This window comes from Triturus cristatus, chromosome 5_2 (assembly GCF_964204655.1).
Source record: "Triturus cristatus chromosome 5_2, aTriCri1.1, whole genome shotgun sequence".
Taxonomy (NCBI): domain Eukaryota; kingdom Metazoa; phylum Chordata; class Amphibia; order Caudata; family Salamandridae; genus Triturus; species Triturus cristatus.
Window position 1 is genome coordinate 152,121,571 of NC_140588.1, and position 21,938 is coordinate 152,143,508.

Below are 21,938 nucleotides of genomic sequence, written 5' to 3' on the forward strand. Positions count from 1 at the left end.
TGGTCTTGGCCCGGTCGATGTTCCACAGTGAAGTCCATTCCCTGCAGGGAGATGGACCAGCGCAATAGTTTTGGGTTTTCCCCCCGCATCTGCATTAGCCACTGCAGGGGTCGATGATCGGTTTGCACCCGGAAGTGGGTACCGAAGAGATAGGGCCGGAGCTTTTTGAGGGCCCACACCACTGCGAAGGCCTCCCTCTCGATTGTGCTCCAGCGCTGTTCTCGGGCCAGGAGGCGTCTGCTGATGAAGGCCACCGGCTGGTCAAGACCCTCGGGGTTCAGCTGGGAAAGAACCGCCCCGATGCCGTGGTCGGAGGCGTCCGTTTGTACAATGAATTCCCGACTGTAATCGGGGGCCTGGAGCACAGGGGCGGTGCACAGGGCGGCCTTCAGCTTCTCGAAGGCCGCTTGACAGTCGGGGGTCCAGTTAATCTTCTTCGGGTGGTTTTTGGACGTGAGACCCGTGAGGGGCCCCACAATGCTGCCGTAGTCCCTCACGAACCGCCGGTAGTAGCCGGTGAGTCCCAAGAAGGCTCAGACCTTGGTCTGCATGACGGGGGGTTGCCAGGACTGGATGGCAGCAATTTTGAGCTGCAGAGGGGCCACCAGACCGCTTCCCACCTGGTGTCCGTGGTAGGTCACGGACCCTTGACCAATTTGGCACTTGCCGGCCTTAATCGTGAGGCCGGCCCGCTGGAGGGCCTGCAGGACCTCTTGGAGGTGGTGGAGGTGGTCGGACCAGTGGCGGCTGTACACAGCGATATCGTCCAGGTAGGCAGCTCTGAACTCTTCGAGCCCCGCCAAGACCTGGTTCACTAGACGTTGAAAAGTAGCTGGGGCATTCTTCATGCCGAAGGGCATGACCTTGAAGTGGTAGTGGCCATCGGGGGTAGAAAAGGCGGACCGTTCCTGGGCCCGGGATGTGAGACCGATCTGCCAGTAGCCCGCTGTCAGGTCGAAGATGCTGAGGTAGCGGGCGGCCCCCAGGCGGTCGATCAGTTCATCCGCTCGGGGGATAGGATGAGCGTCGGTCCGGGGACAGCGTTCAAGCCCCGATAGTCGACGCAGAATCGGAGTTCAGGAGTGGTGCCGGGGGCAGCGGCTTTGGGGACCAGCACGACCGGGCTGGCCCAGGGGCTGTCCGAGGGCTCGATGACCCCGAGCGTGAGCATCTTGGATACTTCCTCTTGGATGCAGGCCCGCACCCGATCTGGCACGCCATAGGCCCGGTGTCGGATAGGGGGACTGTCCCCGGTGTCCACGTCGTGCAAGCACCAAGGGGTGATCCCTGGGGTGAGGGAAAACAGTGTAGCAAACTGCAGCAGGAGGTCCCGGCAGCCCTGGCGTTGCTCTGGGGTGAGGGCATCGGAGAGCCGGACCCCGTCCACGGAACCGTCATTCTCCTGGGTCTTCAGGAGATCAGGGAGGGGCTCGGAGTCTTCTTCCGCCCCACTGTCTGTAGCCATCAGGAGGCTGAGTTCCGAGCGCACAAAGTGGGGTTTGAGTCTGTTGGTGTGGAGGACCCGGAGGGGGTTCCGGGGGGACTCCATGTCAATGAGGTAGGTGACGGGGCTCTTGCGTTCGACCACTTTGAAGGGCCCCGTCCACTTATCTTGCAAGGCACATGGTTCGGTGGGGGACATCACCCACACTTGTTGACCAGGTTCGAATTCGACGGAGGATGCATTCTGATCGGACCATTTTTTCATGTCCTCCTGACTGGCCTCGAGGTTCGCTTTTGCCATTTCCCTGAAGCGCCGGGTCTGATTGCGTAGTGCCAGGAGGTACTTGAAGACGTCTGGAGGGGTCTTTAGGGGGGCCAGCTCCCAACCTTCTTTGACTAGGCTGAGGGGCCCTCGCACAGGGTGCCCGTACAGGAGTTCGAAAGGGCTAAAGCCGAGGGACTTCTGGGGAACTTCTCGATAGGCGAAGAGGAGGCACGGGAGTAGTACATCCCACTGGCGACGGAGGGGCTCTTCCAATCCCCCAATCATTCCCTTGAGTGTGCGGTTGAATCGCTCAACTAGTCCGTTCCCTTGAGGGTGATAGGGGGTCGTGAATCGGTAGGTGACCCCGCACTGTTGCCAGAGGGACTTCATATATTTCGAGATAAAGTTTGTGCCTCGGTCGCTGACGACTTCTCGGGGGAAGCCCACCCGGGAGAAGATCCCCATTAGGGCCCGGCCGACCACCGGAGCTGTTACAGTTCGCAGGGGCACAGCCTCGGGGTAGCGGGTGGCGTGGTCCACCAGTACTAGGATGAACCGATGTCCTTGTGCTGTGCGGGGGTCCAGGGGCCCCACAATGTCTATTCCTACCCTCTCGAACGGGGTGGTGACCACTGGGAAGGGTTGCAGAGGGGCTTTGAGCTTACGGCCGCTCTTCCCGCTGGCCTGGCACGTGGGGCAGGACCGGCAGTGGTTGAGGACGTCGTTCCGCATCTTCGGCCAGAAAAAGTGGGTCACCAGGCGACTGTAGGTTTTGTCCTGGACCAGGTGTCCAGCCAGGGGAACATCGTGGGCCAAAGTTAGTAGGAAGTCTCTGAAACGGAGGGGCACCACCAGCACTCGACTGGCCCCTAACTCCGCGATTCTTTGTTCACTGTATAGCAGGTCGTTATCCCAATAGACCCAATGGGTTCCGGTGGAATCCCCTGCGCTCTGGGCGCTGGCTTGCTGGCGGAGTCCCTCGAGGGAGGGGCAGGTCTTCTGTTCCTGGCGGAACTGTTCCTGGGTGGGCCCCCCTTCTTGACGCCACTGAGCCAGGCCGGGAAGGTCCTGGGGCTGGGCGACCCCTTCGGGCGTTGGCTCTGGGGGGTCGGCATAGTCGTTGTCCTCTACTGGAGCGACTGGGGGAGGAGGTGCTGGCCATTCTGGTTCTTCTGGTCGGGGGACGGCACGGGCGGCCATGGACCGGGTGGTTACGCAGGCCCAGTCCGGGAGGCCCAGCATCCCCAGGTGCTCTCTTCTTTCGACGGCGGCCCACGGGGAACTCTCAAGGTCATTCCCCAAGAGACAGTCCACGGGGGCATCATCCCGGACCGTCACCTTCAACATGCCGGAGACCCCTCCCCATTCGAAGGGGACGCAGGCCATCCGACACAGACTTTCGGAATTGTCGGCTGAGCGGACGGGGCAGAGAATGTTCGGCAGGATCTGCTCTGGTTTCACCAGGTGACAGCGGACGGCCGTCACACTGGCCCCTGTGTCACGTAGGGCTTCGGCCCGGCGCCCATTAATGTTCACCCACTGGCCATATTTCCGGGTGTTGGCGGGTAGGGGAGCCCGCGGGACCATGTCTTTTCCCCCTAGGCACGCTAGAACCATGGCGGCCGGTTCCCACTCTTGTTGTGCCTGCTCATATTCTTCCTGTTCCTCGGAGATTTGTTCTCCCCCTAGGGCGGCGGCAGCTACCTGGCGGGGCTTTGGCGTTTGGTTCTGCGGGCAGCTCGGGTCATTGGCGTAGTGGCCGACTCGCTGGCATCGGTGACACGTGACGTTGGCTCGGAACCCCGGGCGCATCGGGGGGTTGCCCCGGCCGGCCGGGGGCGGGGTGTTGGCCGCGGGAGTGGCCGGGATGGTGTCTCTCCCTCGCCCCTGGCCTCCTCCTCCTCCTCGGGGACGGTGCTGACCTTGGTTGTTTCGGTTTTGCTCGTGTGGCCCTCTCCGGCCTACTCGGGTGCTTTCCCACCGGTCAGCTTCGGCGGCGAGTTGCCGTGGGTCAGTCAATTTACTGTCGAGGAGGTGCTGCCTGAGCTCGACGAAGCAGTTGTTAGACAGGTGCTCCCACACCATAAGATTAAAGAGTTGCTCGTAGGTCGTTACGTGGCTTCCCTTGATCCAACCCTCGAAGGCTCGGCTGAAATAGTTGACGTATTTCACCCAAGTTGTACCCGGGATCCGGGTGCAGTCTCGGAACCTCTGGCGGTACATTTCGGGTGTGAGCCCATATCGGGTGAGGAGGGCAGCCTTCATGTGGTCATAGGATGACATCTGATGATCTGGGAGCTGCAGTAGGGCATCGCGGCCTTCGTTGACGAACCTCCCCCATAGGCCGGCTCCCCAGTCACTCCGATCGATCCGGTGGGAGGTCATGGCGATCTCGTAGGCTTTGAACCACTGTTGTATGTCGTCCTCTCGGACATACTCTCGGACAACATCCTTGGGGATGTGGACTTTCTTCTCGGTTGCTCCCGGGGTGTGCGGTCGCTCAGGCACCCCCGGTTCTTTATTCTGTTTCCGAAGTTCTATTTCCGCCAGTTTGCGCTCCTGTTCGAATGTTAGTCTTTTTTCTTCGAGCTCTCTCTGCCTCTGTTTTTCTTCCCGTTCTTCTCGGAGCCGCAGATGTTCTAGATTTAGTTTTTGCTCGGCTAACTTGAGTTCACCGTCCATCTTGAGTCGTGCCATTTCCAACTCATGCAATCTGGTTCTTTCTCTTTCTTGGATTTCTTCCTGCGAGAGGCCCGATCCTCGCTCCTCGGGAGCTGTGGCGTTCCCCTCTGGTGCTACACCGTTTTGGTCGGGGGATCCGGCGACCCCGGTTTCCGCCCACGACTCAAGGGCGTGCTTCAAATCGTCTTTGGTACTCAGGCCGGTGGTAGCAATGCCTAGTTCCATGCAGAATTGTTTAAGTTCGCGATGGCTATACTCTTCCAATTTATCCATCTGGAATTTCTCGGTGGAACCGCTTTCTTTGGTTGACATCGTGGTTTTGTCGTGGGGTGAGCTACTCTCTGTACGATTACGCGTCGATTCGGATCGCGCCGCTGGCCACCAATGTTAGACGGACCGGGAGGGTCGGCCGAGGACAAGGGGAGAGGTCTCCGGGGAGAGCCGTCTCCAGCGATCGTACAGATGAATAACTTCCCCCCCACAGATATACACCACACAAGGATAAGATTTAGCGTTCTTTATAGGTGATTTCTTAAGGTACGATGAAATGGTACAAGGAGGTCTGGACTCAGGGGTCCCCTCGATTCGAGTCTCTTGGTTTGGGGAAAGGGGGTAGCGGGACAGTCTGGTTACCAGTCTGGTAGCTGAGATGGTATGGTGGTTAGCTCACAATCCTCGAGCTCGGTGTTCTAGCTTGGACGGGCCGCGGCAGCGCCAGCAGGTCCCGGTGAAGATGGTCGTTACACGGTCCGCGGCAGCGCCAGCAGGTCCCGGTGAAGATGGTCGTTACACGGTCCGCGGCAGCGCCAGCAGGTCCTGATGAAGGTGGTCGTTACAACGGTCCGCGGCAGCGCCAGCAGGTCCCGACGAGGATGGATGTTGCAGAAGGCCGCGGCAGCGCCAGCAGGCAGGACGATAGTTCACAAGGCAGGGCTACGGCAGCGCCAGTAGTCCGTCAAGGCTGAGTTCTCTCGGTGTCTCTCGACTCCAGGATACAACTGCCTTCCTGCTCTGGAGCTGCCCTAGTTATAGGTCTGGCGCCCTTTGATGCCCGGACCCTCGCACTTGGAGGTCGGGGGGTCCGGGATGAGGGAGTCCAGACACCCAGCAGGGGGTGGAGCCAGCGCCTGGGGGAGCTGGAGGGTGATCGGCACCTGGCGGGGGAGAGCCCTCGACGCTTCTTTCTCCCATTGACCTGCCAAGTGGTCCGTTCACCTCCTGGGTGGATGGTGGTGCCGGGATGTCGGGGCCGGCCAGGCCCAGGGTTAGGGTCGGGCTGAGGCCACGCGGCCTCGTGGCGCAGTGTCCAAGATGGCGGCTGATCCGGCCGGGGGAGCCGGTAGTGGTTCGGTCCCATGATACATGGATGTCCGGGGGCAGGAGTTCCGTGGGGAGACGGGGTGCGGGTTGCCCTTGGGGGTAACACCTGGGAGTCCGGGGTTTGGGCCCTGTCGTGCGGGGAGGGAGCAAGCCCTTCATGTGGCCTGTCCAACAATGGGGCATGGTGGCGCTAGGGGCACGTGCGTGTTCATGGAGTGTGGTTGAGTCATGCGATAGCTTGGGGTGGTTGCGTGCCTGATTGTGAGTTTGGTTGTGGATGACGTTCCCCCCATGTGAGGTGAGTTGTTTGTGTACTCACCCGGGTCTCGGAGTCCTTCTAATCCGTCCACTGACACCACCGGCAGTATGGCCATCACCCTCTCCTCCCAGGGATGGTATTGTACCGGTCTGCGGGGCGGCCCTCCTCCAGTGATGTTGGCCTGGTTGTGGTCGTCGGTCATTTTGGCTCGGACCCTCCTCCGCAGATCGTACCACCTGGCTTGGCATTCATGCCTGGTCCTTCTGGTGGCCGCAACAGCATTCACAGCATCAACAATCCTCTGCCACATGGCTGTTTTTTCGGACATGCAGGTCTGTCTGACCAATGTTCCAAAGAGGTGTGGCTCGACTCTGAGGATTTCGTCGACAAGGACCTCCAACTCTCGGCTAGTGAACTTTGGATTCTTGTTAGTGGGCATGGTGAGGGGTGTGGGTGTGGATGGTGGGGGGGTGTGGATGGTTGTGGGTGTGTGGGTGTGGTGTGCAGGTGTGTGTGTGAATGTGATGAGGGGGTGTTTGTGAAGGTGTGTGTGTGAAGGTGTGCAAGTGTAAGGTGTAGTAAAGGTTCTAGTATGGTGCTGTAGGTTGTCTGTGGGGTCTGGCAGCAGTGAGTCTGTTGCAAAGGCTCATGGTTTGTGTGTGTGGGCCCTTTTTATTGGTCCATTGGTGGGTGTGGCTGTGTTTGAAGTTTGGGTGGGTGTGTTATAAGGAGTGGTTGTGTTTTGGGCCTCTGTTTGGGATTTTGGCAGTTGCAGGTCAGTGAATGTGTTGTTTTTGTGCTTGTTGGACATGTTTTGTGGCTTTGTGCCATTCGAATGGTGTATTCTTGTGTTGTTTTGCTTTGTCCTGGTTGTGTACGTGCGTTTTTAGCATGTGTACGGTGTGTACTTCGGGAATTTTGTTGTACAGTGCTGTCCTTGTTTCTGGCTTGGTACGACTCGTACATGCACGATGTTGTGTGAAGGTGCTGGTGTTGGGGCCTGGGGTGCGCTCCGTACTTAGAATGTTGGGGTGGGGGTACGCTCCATGCATACGCGGGTGAGGGTACGGGTCGTACATACACTGTTGGGGTGGGGGTACGCTCCATACGTACGCGGGTGAGGGTACGGTCCGTACATACACGGTTGGGGTGGGGGTACGCTCCATGCATTCGCGGGTGGGGGTATGGGTCGTACATACATGGTTGGGGTGGGGGTACGGTCCGTACATACACGGTTGGGGTGGGGGTACGCTCCATGCATACGCGGGTGGGGGTACGTGTCGTACATACACGGTTGGGGTGGGGGTACGGTCCGTACATACACGGTTGGGGTGGGGGTACGCTCCATGCATACGCGGGTGAGGGTACGGGTCGTACATACACGGTTGGGGTGGGGGTACGCTCCATGCATACGCGGGTGAGGGTACGGGTCCTACATACACTGTTGGGGTGGGGGTACGCTCCATACGTACGCGGGTGAGGGTACGGTCCGTACATACACAGTTGGGGTGGGGGTACGCTCCATGCATACATGGGTGGGGGTACGGGTCGTACATACACTGTTGGGGTGGGGGTACGCTCCATACGTACGCGGGTGAGGGTACGGGTCATACTTACACTGTTGGGGTGGGGGTACGCTCCATACGTACGCGGGTGAGGGTACGGGTCGTACATACACGGTTGGGGTGGGGGTACGGGTCGTACATACACTGTTGGGGTGGGAGTACGCTCCATGCATACGCGGGTGAGGGTACGGGTCGTACATACACGGTTGGGGTGGGGGTACGCTCCATGCATACGCGGGTGAGGGTACGGGTCGTACATACACTGTTGGGGTGGGGGTATGCTCCATACGTACGCGGGTGAGGGTACGGTCCGTACATACATGGTTGGGGTGGGGGTACGCTCCATGCATACGCGGGTGGGGGTACGGGTCGTACATACACTGTTGGGGTGGGGGTACGCTCCATACGTACGCGGGTGAGGGTACGGGACGTACTTACACTGTTGGGGTGGGGGTACGCTCCATACGTACGCGGGTGAGGGTACGGGTCGTACATACACGGTTGGTGTGGAGGTACGCTCCATGCATACGCGGGTGAGGGTACGGGTCGTACATTCACGGTTGGGGTGGGGGTACGCTCCATACATTCACGGGTGGGGGTACGTCTCGTACATACACGGGTGTACATACACGGGTGGGGATTCGACTCGTACATAGGAGGGCTGGGGGGGTGTTGGGCGCGTATGCGGGCACATGTCTCCATGGTTGCTATGGGAGTTCGGTGCGGACGGTGTTTTTTCCATACGGTTGTAACATCGGACGCACGGGATGGATCGTAATTCTGCGGTCGGACTTCACTTTTCACATTTGTACGGTAAATCGTCCGGGGACGTGTCGGACACATTTTCCGACCCGAGGACGTGTGGGGAATAATTCCCAATGCGATTCGTATGGACTTTTTCCCATGCGAATCGTGATTTGCAGTTTGTACGGCACTTGTACGATTCGTACGGTAAAAAGACCGGATGCGAGTCGTACGAGGAATTTTTTTACCGGATCGTAATCAGCACAATAATGTTAAAATAAATTATTCATATATAAAATAATATATATACTTACTCCGCAGAGTGTAACAGTAGGGAAAGTGTTGGATAGCATAGGGGTAAAAATTACTATTCCAACTCCAAAGAGTAGAACAGTTGGGAAAGTGTTGGATAGCCTAGAGGTAAAAATTACTATTCCCACTCTAGAGAGTGCAACAGTAGGGAAAGTGTTGGATAACGTAGGGGTAAAAATTAACATTCCCACTCCAGAGAGTGCAACAGTAGGGAAAGTGTTGGATAGCGTAGGGGTAAAAATTACTATTCCCACTACAAAGAGTGCAACAGTAGGGAAAGCGTTGGATAGCGTAGGGGTTAAGAATAACATTCTTATAAATTAACATTTTTTGCAATTAAATAATGATTTAGTAATAAATTAACAATAATAATTACTTTATGAACATTAAATTACTTCCCACCCTATTCCCCAATAAACACACAACCCACTCCACATAAAATTGCACACAATTAATTTAATTAATAATTAATGAATGAATAAAAATGAATTACCAATTAATTTACAAGGGATGAATTATCAATACCAATCAATAATAATTAATAAAAAATTAATTACCAATTAATAATCAATTAACAATAAATTAATTATCACTGCCAATAAATACAAATTAATAATTACTTAATTACAAATAAATTACTTCCCACCCTAGTCCCCTATAAACCCACAACACACTCCAATAATAAATCAATATGTTTATCAATTAATCAATTAATAAAAACTAATTACCAATTCATAATTAAGCAACAATAAATTAATTATCAATATCAGTAAATAAAAATTAATAATTACTTAATTACAATTAATTTACTTCCCACCCTATACCCCTATAAACCCACAACCCGCTACAGAACTAAAATGCAAAATGTTATTAAAAATAATAAATAATTCCTAAAAATGTATATTTAATTTGCTAGAATTAAATTACTTCTCACCCTATTCCCCTATAAACCCACAACCTGCTATGGTCCTAAAACGCATAATTTACTTTAAAAAAATAATTATTAACTTCTAAAAATATTATACATATATTTAAAAAAACAGTACAATACTTAACAAAAAATATAGAACACATACATATAAAATACATACTAAAATACATAACACTAATATAAACATCGACATTATTAACATCGATATTTTTGCTATTGATATTACTAACTTTGATATTAACAAAAACAATATTTCTTACCTTCAGTTCGATATTCTGGTCGTCGATATTCTTGATGTCGATATTCTGTCCCTACGATATTAAAAACTCAATATTAATGTGAGGTCGATATAAAAAACTCAATATTAAGTCTGTGCACTGGTGCAGCCACCACTCCTCCTCCCTCATTGTAGGGGAGCACGACCCACCCTGCTCTCTCAACCTGGCTGCACTGCACTGCAGTCCTCAAAATAAAATGATAATAAACTGCCGTTCTTATCATTTTATTTTTCCTTTGCACTGCTTAAAAGCAATCCTCCGCCTTAGCAGACGAGCCGTCTCTGATTGCATGTGTGATTGATGAAGTTCACAGCACACATTCTGTGTGACGGATCCTTCTATGTTTGTCTAGACATCTGTATTGAAGGGAATGTTTCCAGTGAAAATCGTATGCAAGAAAGCGTTTACTCACATCTGTAAAGCTGCATATCATGCAAGGCAGCCTATTTGTGCACCAGAGCATGGGAAGACAGAAGCAGTGTGTAACCACAAGGCCCTGATGAGATCTGGGATAAGGGAACCAGAGGCAAGGGGTACTGGGAGCCGGCAGCCTCCGTCATAAACTAATAACCACAAATGGGGCCGCTCCCAGCTGGATTATAAGAAGGGCTCCCGGTTTTATGGTATTTATTTTTTTGACATTTCCGTTTGTATTTATCCATATTTATTTTTTCTCAACTTTATCTGCATTTATCCATATTTATTATAGGTTTTGTGAAAAAACTAAAGCTGAAACTGGTATATTTCCACATTTATTTAACCGATAAATATGCAGTCCTGCTTGAATGTCTGCCAGGTTTCCGTGATGTGCGCACTTGCAGAAGATAAATCAATGCACTTATATGAAAATATGCACATTTCAGTATCATATCTACTGCTGTTTAAGCCTCTTTACTAAAATTCCTTTTTTTAAACCCCCTGATCTATCATTCCACACAGTTATTGGCCTGGCAGTGTTGGTAAAATATATTTAGAATCACTCAAAAAGCACCCAATTTCCGTTTTTATCCACATTTAGAAATAAATACAGACAAGAAAATAAATGGTTTTCTGTCTGTATTTATCTGTAAAAATCAGCAAAAACGGAAAACAGGGAGCCTTAATTATAAGATACTGCAGCATCTAGAAAATCCAGCAGGGAGCTGCCCCATTTGTGATTATTAAGACAGAAGCAGCACGCTAATCCTATTAGATATGGCTCTGCCATGTGCGTTCCCTCTTTCATACTGCAGCACAATAAATATGATTGCTGCACTACATTGAATTAAACATGAGTACATCTGTCCATTAGTATGAGCTCAAGGAAGCCACATTCCACCAAACGTGTACAACTATTAATGCACTTATCAAAATATACTTAGTACCAGAACTAAACACCCAACCAAGTGGTCATTGAATAGGTACTAACTTACACCAAATGGAGCCCAAAAACGATATCAACATGATAATGTAGCTAGTTGTCTTAGTGTGGACTACCACTCATTCACACTCAGCGCTAGGACTTTCCTCTTGATCATTGAGTACAAGAATACAAGATATCGGAGCACACTAATATCATAGACGAAATATTGAGGGGTGAATATCGAAAAGTAAGTGCAGGGAGGGAAGTATGGATTTAACGTTCCTAACTCCACATCTTTGCCCTCTGAAGAGGTTTTTACTCACTTTCTGATAGCGTGATAGGGGCTGCAGGCGTGATTGGCAAGTATATGGTTGTAAGGATGAAGACAATGCTTTGTTCTCACATTCTATGACTGAAATGGGACCTGGAATCTCAACAAGTAAGGATCTCAATGAATTGTGAATGCGCCTGTGACCTCGATAAGGGCAAATGAATATCTATTTGCATTTTTTGTTGTAGGAAATGAAAACAGAAATTATGCTGTAAAGTAATACAAACCCTACTAAGTCATACACAATTTTCTCACAAGCCTTAAATAATTTCAAGCAGATAATCGCTCTACACATGAAATACGTCCAGCTGAGGTAAGCCTCTAATTTCCTGATGAAAACAGGTAGTTTTTACACACATTTGTTAAAGAACATTGTGTTAATGTTTCTCATAAACATCCTTGGCACTCCACTTGCTACAGTGATGAAAAGTTGGTTTGATTGAGTCTGATTGGGTTGTCCTGTCTGATATAAGAGGACAAATAACAAATTGGAAAATGAGTCACAATAATTCATTTTCTCCTACTTCCGAAAGAATAAAATGTGTTTTAGTTCCGAAAACATCATAATTCATACTGCGAAAACATATTGATCCCAGTAACTTCCATTGCTTTTTTTTATTGCATTTAAAATTAGAAGACAGAAGATTTAAGGATGTAGCAATCCTTACATTCCGTTGTGTACCCAAAATGTGTTTTATTTTGTTTTGAATGAAGTGCTGCAAATTAATGTCTGACATTTTGCTTTCATGCACTGTTAGACCTGACAGATTTAGGATGGTCTTCCCCCAACTTTTTCACTTCCTCCTCCACATTTTCTGACCTTGTGTTCACTGGCTTTAGGACACTTTACCCCCTCCAATCCGTGCTAATGTGCTCGTGCTCTCTCTCCTAAACATAGTAACATTTGTCAAACCCTGATTGGCATATTTAATTTACTTATAAGTCCCTACATGTGCCCTAGGCCTGTAAATTAAATGCAACTAATGGGTTTGCAGCCACCCCCGTAAATAGCCCTCTAACCATGGCTCAGGCCTGTCATTGCCCAACCTATATGTGCAGTTTACACCACCACTTCAAACTGGCAGGATAAACCTCTTGCCATGCCTAAACAGTCCCTTTTCACACATATAATACACTGCTAAGGTAGGCCTTGTATGGCCCACAAGGCAGTGTGCAATGTATTTTAAAGGTAGGACATGTACTTTTAAGTTTTGCATGTCTTGGTACTGCAAAATTCTCAATTCCACTTTTCACTACTACAATGCCTATCTCTCCCAAAGGATAACATTCGGATTTCCTTATTACCTTTTTTAAGTGTAATTCCCAATTGTGAAGAGATGTACTTTTTTAGGTGTCACTGGACTCACAATTTAAAATCACAACTTATAGTGAAGTTATATCATATAACACCAATATGGCCCACTGGGGACAGATTTACTAAGAACTTGGGTCCAGATTTATCAACATTTGACGCAACGCAATTTAGAGCAAGGCAACTTGCTGCGATATGTCAAATGGAGAGAGCAGGAATGTATCATAATTACTCACATATAGCGCATTCCTGCTCTCTCTGTCTGCGCTGGCATACATGTGGTAATTGAGCGCCAATGCCGTTACCCTTGCGCCATGGTGTAAGGGTGCCTGCGTTACAGGTAGAATTGGTTTTGAACACAAAGTGACACCTTCCAGCGCAAAGCTATCCTCAGAGGCATTACAGCACACATAGAAAGAGGAAAAAATGGGGAGAAATAAATATATTTCTCCACGTTAGGCATCACCTGGGAATGACATAGCATTTTGACACATTCCCACATTTATAGTTTTAGTAAATCTGAGAATACACCAGAAACTATGAGTGGATGAGTGGGAACACCCACACCTCTCCGATGCAGAGTAACGCAAGGCAGAGACTTGTGCTGCCTTGCGTTGTTCCAGATTTACTATCCTACACACAGCCACTCAAGGTGGATCTGCATGGCATGGTAAATCTAACTTAAGGGTTTGAGTTGTCTCTCAACGCATTGTGTGGCACAAGAGTAACGCAAGCCCTTCATAAATCAGTCCCTTGCATGACTCAAGTTGTTGCAAGGCAACATAAGTCCTTATTTGGTACTTACCAAACCATGGAAAGACACTTTGTGTGGATTAATATATACAAAGTAACTCAAGACAGCACATAGCATTACCCTGCGTTACTTTGTGTTGTGTAGGCGTTACATGGGTGGAGCATGGACATTCCCTATTATCCATCAATTCAGTGCTTGATTTGTGATAGAAAAAGTGCTGGTGCCTGAAGCTCTGCTTAGAAGCCCGTGGCCAGTGCAATTACATTTTGATATGCTCCCTAGTCTATAATTCATCTCAGTCCTTTTAAATCCAGTACCAGACACCCCATACACCTTTATCATATGCTTGCTGGTTTCTGGTTTCAGGTTCCGCAGCAACCACAGTACCGAGGCCGCCCTCCTCGCCGCCACTGATGACATCCGCATGCTACTCGACCAGGGACACCCACATCCTTCTTGACCTCTCCGCAGCCTTTGACACCGTTTCACATTGCACGCTCGCAGCAAGACTTCACGACGCAGGGATACAAGGAAACGCCCTCGACTGGATCCAATCCTTTCTCACCGGCAGAACACAGAGGATCAGACTTCCTCCTTTCCTCTCCGAGCCCACCAATATCCACTGTGGAGTACCCCAAGGATCATCGCTCAGCCCCACGCTCTTCAACATCTACATGGCCCCCCTCGCCGCCATCGTCAGACAGCATGGGCTCAGCATTGTATCCTACGCCGACGACACCCAGCTCATCCTCTCACTTACAAAGAATCCCGAAGACACCAGACTCTGCTTTCAGGAAGGAATGAAGAATGTGGCAGCCTGGATGAAAGACAGCTGCTTGAAGCTCAACTCATAGAAAACCGAAGTCCTCATCCTCGGACCCTGCACCTCCACCTGGGACAACACCTGATGGTCCTCCACCCTCGGGAACACAGCCACCCCAACAGACCACACAACACCCTATACGCTGGAATTAACAGAACTCTTCTACACAGACTCCAATCCATCCAGAACGCCGCAGCCAGACTCGACCTCAGGACACCGTGCCACGAGTACATGACCCAACACCTACGAGACCTACACTGGCTCCCCGTTGAGAAGAGGGTCACCTTCAGACTCCTCACCCACGCCTACAAATCCCTCATTAACATAGGACCCCAATATCTCCTTCCACTTACCCAAGAGGAACCTCTGCTCCACCGATCTTGATCTGGCAGAGGTCCCCCGCATTCACAGAAACAGAACAGGTGGGAGAGCCTTCTCCTACATCACAGCCAGGACCTGGAATGAGCTCCCTGTGAACATCAGACGCTCCCCGACCCTGCACATGTTCAGGAAGGACCTCAAGACCTGGCTTTTCGACTGATCCGGAACCGCTCCCCCCCCCCAGCACCTTGAGACCCTCACGGGTGAGTAGTGCGCTTTATAAACCCCTGATTGATTGATTGGTTTCTCTGTTTGTTATTGATTCTCAGTCTTTGTGTTCCTTCGTTCTTCTGATTTAGGTGTTTTTCCCTCTTTTGCTCTCTGGAAATATCTGATGAGGAAAAATAAGTGCCAGTCCACAAACATAATTGCTCTTGGTCCTCATCAGCAATTACCAGCTCAAATTAAGAACTTCACCCATGTATTTTAATACAAAACCTGATGTACAAAGACTTGGAAGCCTGTGTTTGCTCCAAAATAGTGCACCTACCTGGAAGAGACATGACAAGGGCATACATCTGTATGTCTCATCATTAATTTCTTTTTCCGCAGCACGAGTAGAAATAGCAATATGTCTATAAGTGTGGGTTTTGTGCATCAAGGTGTCTCTTCCAGAACAATCCTGCCTGTAGCACTGACACCCTGGTACTATGGTGCAAGGGAGCCTACATTGGTGCCAGGGTCTATACCTTTGTAAATATGGAGAATTTATGCCCTCTCCCTTTCATGCAATGCAGCACAGCAAGTTGCCATGGTGCATTGTATTGCATTAAAGAATGGTAAATCTGCCTCCATGAGTGATGGAGGCCCTTGTTAACATGACTTTGTATCAGATCACCAGCCAAATGACGTTTGAATATTGAGGTATCAATTTTAATATCCCTTAAATTATGACACTATGGGCCCAGACCTTTCCAAGCACCTTTAAGCTTAGACATGTGGTTATAGAGTCATACTATTTTCCATGTTGCCATATGGTCTCACTCTATCTTTTCAGACCATACATCATCCTCCATTCCCTGCCTCAACTTTGCAAATTCATGTGTGATCTAAATTAATAACTTAAGCCTGATGGTAGACATTGGACTGATTTTTAAAAGGTATATGCCATTTGGTTTCAGTTCAGTTTATTTATACCAAGGTGGGCATACCAGACAGTGTCAAATATCAGACTGGAATAGGACGGACTTAAGAGAGGCACAAGCAACATGTTGAGGCCTTCTCTAGCACAGCTCTCTCTGGTGTTATGTCTCAAATTGTTGTACGGATGTGCATAGAGAGTCTCTGGTGCTAAAACAACTTACTAATCAGAAAAGGTGCATCCGCTATTTTAGTATTAATGAAAAAATAAAATACATTTGTATACTTACTGGTTACAGAAAGGCAGACCCCAGTGAACCTAAGCCAAGTGGAGCCAAAGCTGGTGGACCTCAAGCTCAGGAATGGATCAAGGCTCGTTTGAGCAGGGAATAAGATTGGGGATATACCAGCAATACACCAAAGCCAAAACAGAATCTGAAGTGCAAAGTCAGAATAACAGGCAAGGAAGTCAGAATGCCAAATAACCATGGAGGGGGTAAATAAAAAAAGGTGAGAGACAGGAAAATGTGAGTGAACTAGGGACAAGTAAAGAGCCAACACAACATGAAAGTTGCCAGGCAGATCCCTAATGTCTCTTTTATCTCTTTTTAAGTTACACTGCTGTTGGTTCGCCTCCAATCCTGCTACCCTCATATGCAAATTTATTTTTGGTTCCCTCTGTTCCAGATGAAATTTTATTTCAGTGTTACTTTTCTTATCTCTTTTGCATATGTGTTCTCCAGAAAAAACAAAAAGAAAGGAGAACTACATGGACGGCGGGATACAAAGTTCCTCCTATCACTCAAGTGAGGAATGCATCAAATAGTTCTATGGAGAAACGGAGGCAACATGAAATAGACGACCATTCCAAATTCTTAGCCACTCCAACCCTCAACAAGAATATACATCTAAATATCTAAAAGAAGCAAACTGATGAGTGTGGGTGAGTCAGAAAGAAGCATGCATTATAGGTAGGTACAGGGCGTTTCCCCAATGGAAGAGGTCAGTGGTATATTTTAATGTTAAAAAAGGCATGTTTATGCACACAAATGTATAGTAATAATATTTTCTTTTTTACAGTAGAATCCCATGTTAAATATAACATTTTTATCACAACATGTTGGATACCACAGTTATTACCTCAAATATTCATTTATTGACTTTTCTACATACCTTCCAATGGCCAACTCACTTTAGTTTAAGAGTTTTGCATATTCCTTATTATTGACCACCAATATTCTTCACAGCAATTAGTTGCACAGGTAAGATTTGCTGTCTTTCTACAGTATTAGTAAATGTTACCTTTTCCCTGAATTTTTTAACTTTTTCTGATATATCATTAATTAGATTTCCATTTATCATTATGTGTGTTAACTAATTCTTCTAAATCTTGCATCACAAGCCCTATCCGGATGCATGAGCCTTTACAGTTCTGCGTAATATATTAGTGATTCCTTCTTAAAAAAATATCTAAATTATTAACTCTTCACTGTGATTAGGTTCCACAATATTTATGAAAGCTATAACTGTAATCACATAATTCATACCATTGTTTATTTATCAAAATGTATCTAAATGTGGCTATAACTACAACAGTCAACCATTGTCCTGTAAACTATTATTTACTTCAATTTAAAATTATGTAATGAGTAGGTTTTACTTTGGTTATGTTATGTTATGTTAACAGCATTTGTATCGCACAGAGCTACTCCAATGGAGTGTCCCGCGTGTGGCCAGCTAGGTGGTTAGCCAGGAAACCGAGCTAACCTAAAATAAGGGTCTTCAGTTTCTTCCTAAAAATCTTAGGATCCTGAAGAACCTGTAACTCCACTGGGAGTTGGTTCCAAGTTACAGCCGCCATTCGTGTGAGGGAGTTGCCACTGATCCTTTGTCTGCGGAACCCAGGAACGCATGCCATAAGCTTGGTAGAAGAGCGCAGCTGCCTAGCTGGAACATAGAACCTAAATCTTCTTCTCAGATAAGCAGGGCCAAGCCCATAGAGAGCTGCATTTACCAGGGATTTAAATGTCACCATCTCTTTCACCGGCAACCAGTGCAAGCTGCGCAGGTGTTGCCTAATGCTAACCATCTTTGGGAGATTCAAAAGTACTTCGGCCGCACCATTTTGAACAACCTGAAGTGTATTCAATAGATAGCCAGGCATACCAACATACAGTGCATTAGCATAGTCAATGCAAGATGTGATCAGGGCTTGAGTGACCATTTTCCTCGCTGAGATTGGGAGTAGTTGCAGGAATTTTTTCAGTGCCCCAAAAATGTCGAAGCACATTCCCAAGAGTTTATTAATCTGAGGGCCAAAACACAAGTTTTCATTAAATCAAATCCCAAAATACTTAGGTGCCGATTACGATCCGGTAAAAAAAAATCCCGTACGGCTCGTATCCGGTCTTTTTACCGTACGAATCGTACAAGTGCCTTACAAACTGGCAAGTACGATTCGCATGGGAAAAAGTCCATACGAATCGCATTGGGAATTATTCCCCACACGTCCTCAGGTCGGAAAAAGTGTCCGACACGTCCTCGGACGATTTACCGTACAAACGTGAAAAGCGAAGTCCGACCGTGCAAGTCCGATCCGTCCCGGGCGTCCGATTTTACAACCGTATGGTAAAAAGACCGTCCGCACCGAACTCCTATAGCAACCATGGTGACGTCCAAACAGGTGCCCGGTACGTGCCGAACCCCCCCCAGCCCCCGTATGTACGCGCCGAACCCCCTCCAGCCCCCGTATGTACGCACCGTACCCCCACCGTGTATGTACGCAACGTACCCCCACCGTGTATGTACGCACCGTACCCCCCACCGTGTATGTACGCACCGTACCCCCGTGCATGTACGCACCGTAACCCACCCGTGTATGTACGCACCGTACCCCCACCCCAACCGTGGATGTACGACACATACCCTCACCTGCGTATGCATGGAGCGTACCCCCACCCCAACCGTGGATGTACGACACGTACCCTCACCCGCATATGCATGGACCGTACCCCCACCCCCACCGTGTATGTACGCACCGTACCCCCCGTGCATGTATGCACCGTACCCCCACCCGTGTATGTACGCACCGTACCCCCACCCCAACCGTGTATGTACGACACGTACCCTCACCCGCGTATGCATGGAGCGTACCCCCACCCCAACCGTGGATGTACGCACCATACCCCCACCCGTGTATGTACGCACCGTACACCCACCCCAACCGTGGATGTACGACACGTACCCTCACCCGCATATGCATGGAGCGTACCCCCACCCCAACAGTGTAAGTACGACACATACCCTCACCCGCGTATGCATGGAGTGTACCCCCACCCCAACCGTGGATGTACGACACGTACCCTCACCCGTGTATGTATGGAGCGTACCCCCACCCCCACCGTGTATGTACGCACCGTACCCCCCGGGCATGTACGCACCGTACCCCCACCCGTGTATGTATGCACCGTACCCCCACCCCAACCGTGGATGTACGACACGTACCCTCACCCGCATATGCATGGAGCGTACCCCCACCCCAACAGTGTAAGTACGACACGTACCCTCACCCGCGTATGCATGGAGCGTACCCCCACCCCAACCGTGGATGTACGACACGTACCCTCACCCGTGTATGTATGGAGCGTACCCCCACCCCCACCGTGTATGTACGCACCGTACCCCCGGGCATGTACGCACCGTACCCCCACCCGTGTATGTATGCACCGTACCCCCACCCCAACCGTGTACATACGACACGTACCCTCACCCGCGTATGCATGGAGCGTACCCCCACCCCAACCATGGACGTACGCACCGTACCCCCACCCGTGTATGTACGCACCGTACCCCCACCCAACCGTGGATGTATGACACGTAACCTCACCCGCGTATGCATGGAGCGTACCCCCACCCCAACCGTGGATGTACGCACCGTACCCCCACCCCAACCGTGGATGTACGACCTGTACCCCCACCCCAACCGTGGATGTACGACACGTACCCTCACCCGCGTATGTATGGAGCGTACCCCCACCCCCACCGTGTATGTACGCACCGTACCCCCCGTGCATGTACGCACCGTACCCCCACCCGTGTATGTATGCACCGTACCCCCACCCCAACCGTGTATGTATGACACGTACCCTCACCCGCGTATGCATGGAGCGTACCCCCACCCCAACCATGGACATACGCACCGTACCCCCACCCGTGTATGTACGCACCGTACCCCCACCCCAACCGTGGATGTATGACACGTAACCTCACCCGCGTATGCATGGAGCGTACCCCCACCCCAACCGTGGATGTACGCACCGTACCCCCACCCCAACCGTGGATGTACGACCTGTACCCCCACCCCAACCGTGTATGTACGACAAGTACCCTCACCCGCGTATGCATGGAGCGTACCACCACCCCAACATTCTAAGTACTGAGCACACCCCAGGCCCCAACACCAGCACCTCCACACAACATAGCGCATGTACGAGTCGTACCAAGCCAAACACAAGGACAGCACTGTACCACAAAATAGCCCGAGTACACACCCTACACACGCAAAAAACGCATGTACACAACCAGGACAAAGCACAACAACACAAGAATACACTATTCCAATGGCACAAAGCCACAAAACATGTCCAACAAGCACAAAGACAACACATTCACTGACCTGCAACTGCCAAAATCCCAAACAGAGGCCCAAAACACAACCACTCCTTATGACACACCCACCCAAAGTTCAAACACAGCCACACCCACCAATGGACCAATAAAAAGGGCCCACACACACAAACCATGAGCCTTTGCAACAGACTCACTGCTGCAAGACCCCACAGACAACCTACAGCACCAGATTTGAACCTTTACTACACCTTACACTTGCACACCTTCACACACACACCTTCACAAACACCCCCTCATCACATTCACACACACACACAAACAACCACACCCACAACCATCCACACCCACACCCCCCACAACCATCCACACCCACACCCCTCACCATGCCCACTAACAAGAATCCAAAGTTCACTAGCCGAGAGTTGGAGGTCCTCGTCGATGAAATCCTCAGAGTCGAGCCACACCTCTTTGGAACATTGGTCAGATAGACCAGCATCTCCGACAAAACAGCCATGTGGCAGAGGATCGTCGATGCTGTGAATGCTGTTGCGGCCACCAGAAGGACCAGGCAGGAATGCCAAGCCAGGTGGTACGATCTGCGGAGGAGGGTCCGAGTCAAAATGACCGACGAACACAACAACGCCAACATCACTGGAGGAGGGCCGCCCCGCAGACGCGTACAATACCAGCCCTGGGAGGAGAGGGTGATGGCCATACTGCCGGTGGTGGCAGTCGACGGAGTAGAAGGACTCCGAGAGCCTGGTGAGTACACAAACAACTCACCTCACATGGGGGGAACCTCATCCACAACCCAACTCACAATCATGCACGCAACCACCCCAAAGCTATCGCATTACTCAACCACACCCCAGAAACACGCACATGCCACTTGCGCCACCATGCCACATGCACCCAGCTGGACAATCCCAAGTCACAGGCCACAGAAAACACCAACACAAGACACGGGAACCCGGATGGTGGGAGTGTGGGCCTCAAAAATAACATAGTGCAACTCAGAAACAGACAACAATGCCCTCTGCCCATATGGCCTAGGTCACAGCCAGACAAACAGTGTGTTCCCACACAGGAAAGACTTGCTTGCAAATGGCGCATGCCTTGCATGAAGACATGGGGGTGAAGGCACTTTTCGCACATGACAGCAGCCAATGAACAGCCAACACTGTGAAAGAGTGGCAGCACACACCACCACAGCAGCAGCGCAGACACAGACACTACACCCAATGGGTGCCTGGAGATCACAAACACACCCGCATGAACAAGCCAAGGGCCATTCAAAGATCTGCAAAAAGTGTGTGCCTAGGAAGCTGGGCTGAGGTGACAGAGGGTGACACAGAGGGAGGGAGAGGGGGAGAGAGAGGGAAGGAGACACAGGGAGACGGACAGAGGGAGGAGGCTGACACAGGGAGGGAGGCAGAGGGGGACAGAGAGGGAGGGAGACACAGGGAGACGGATAGAGGGAGGAGGCT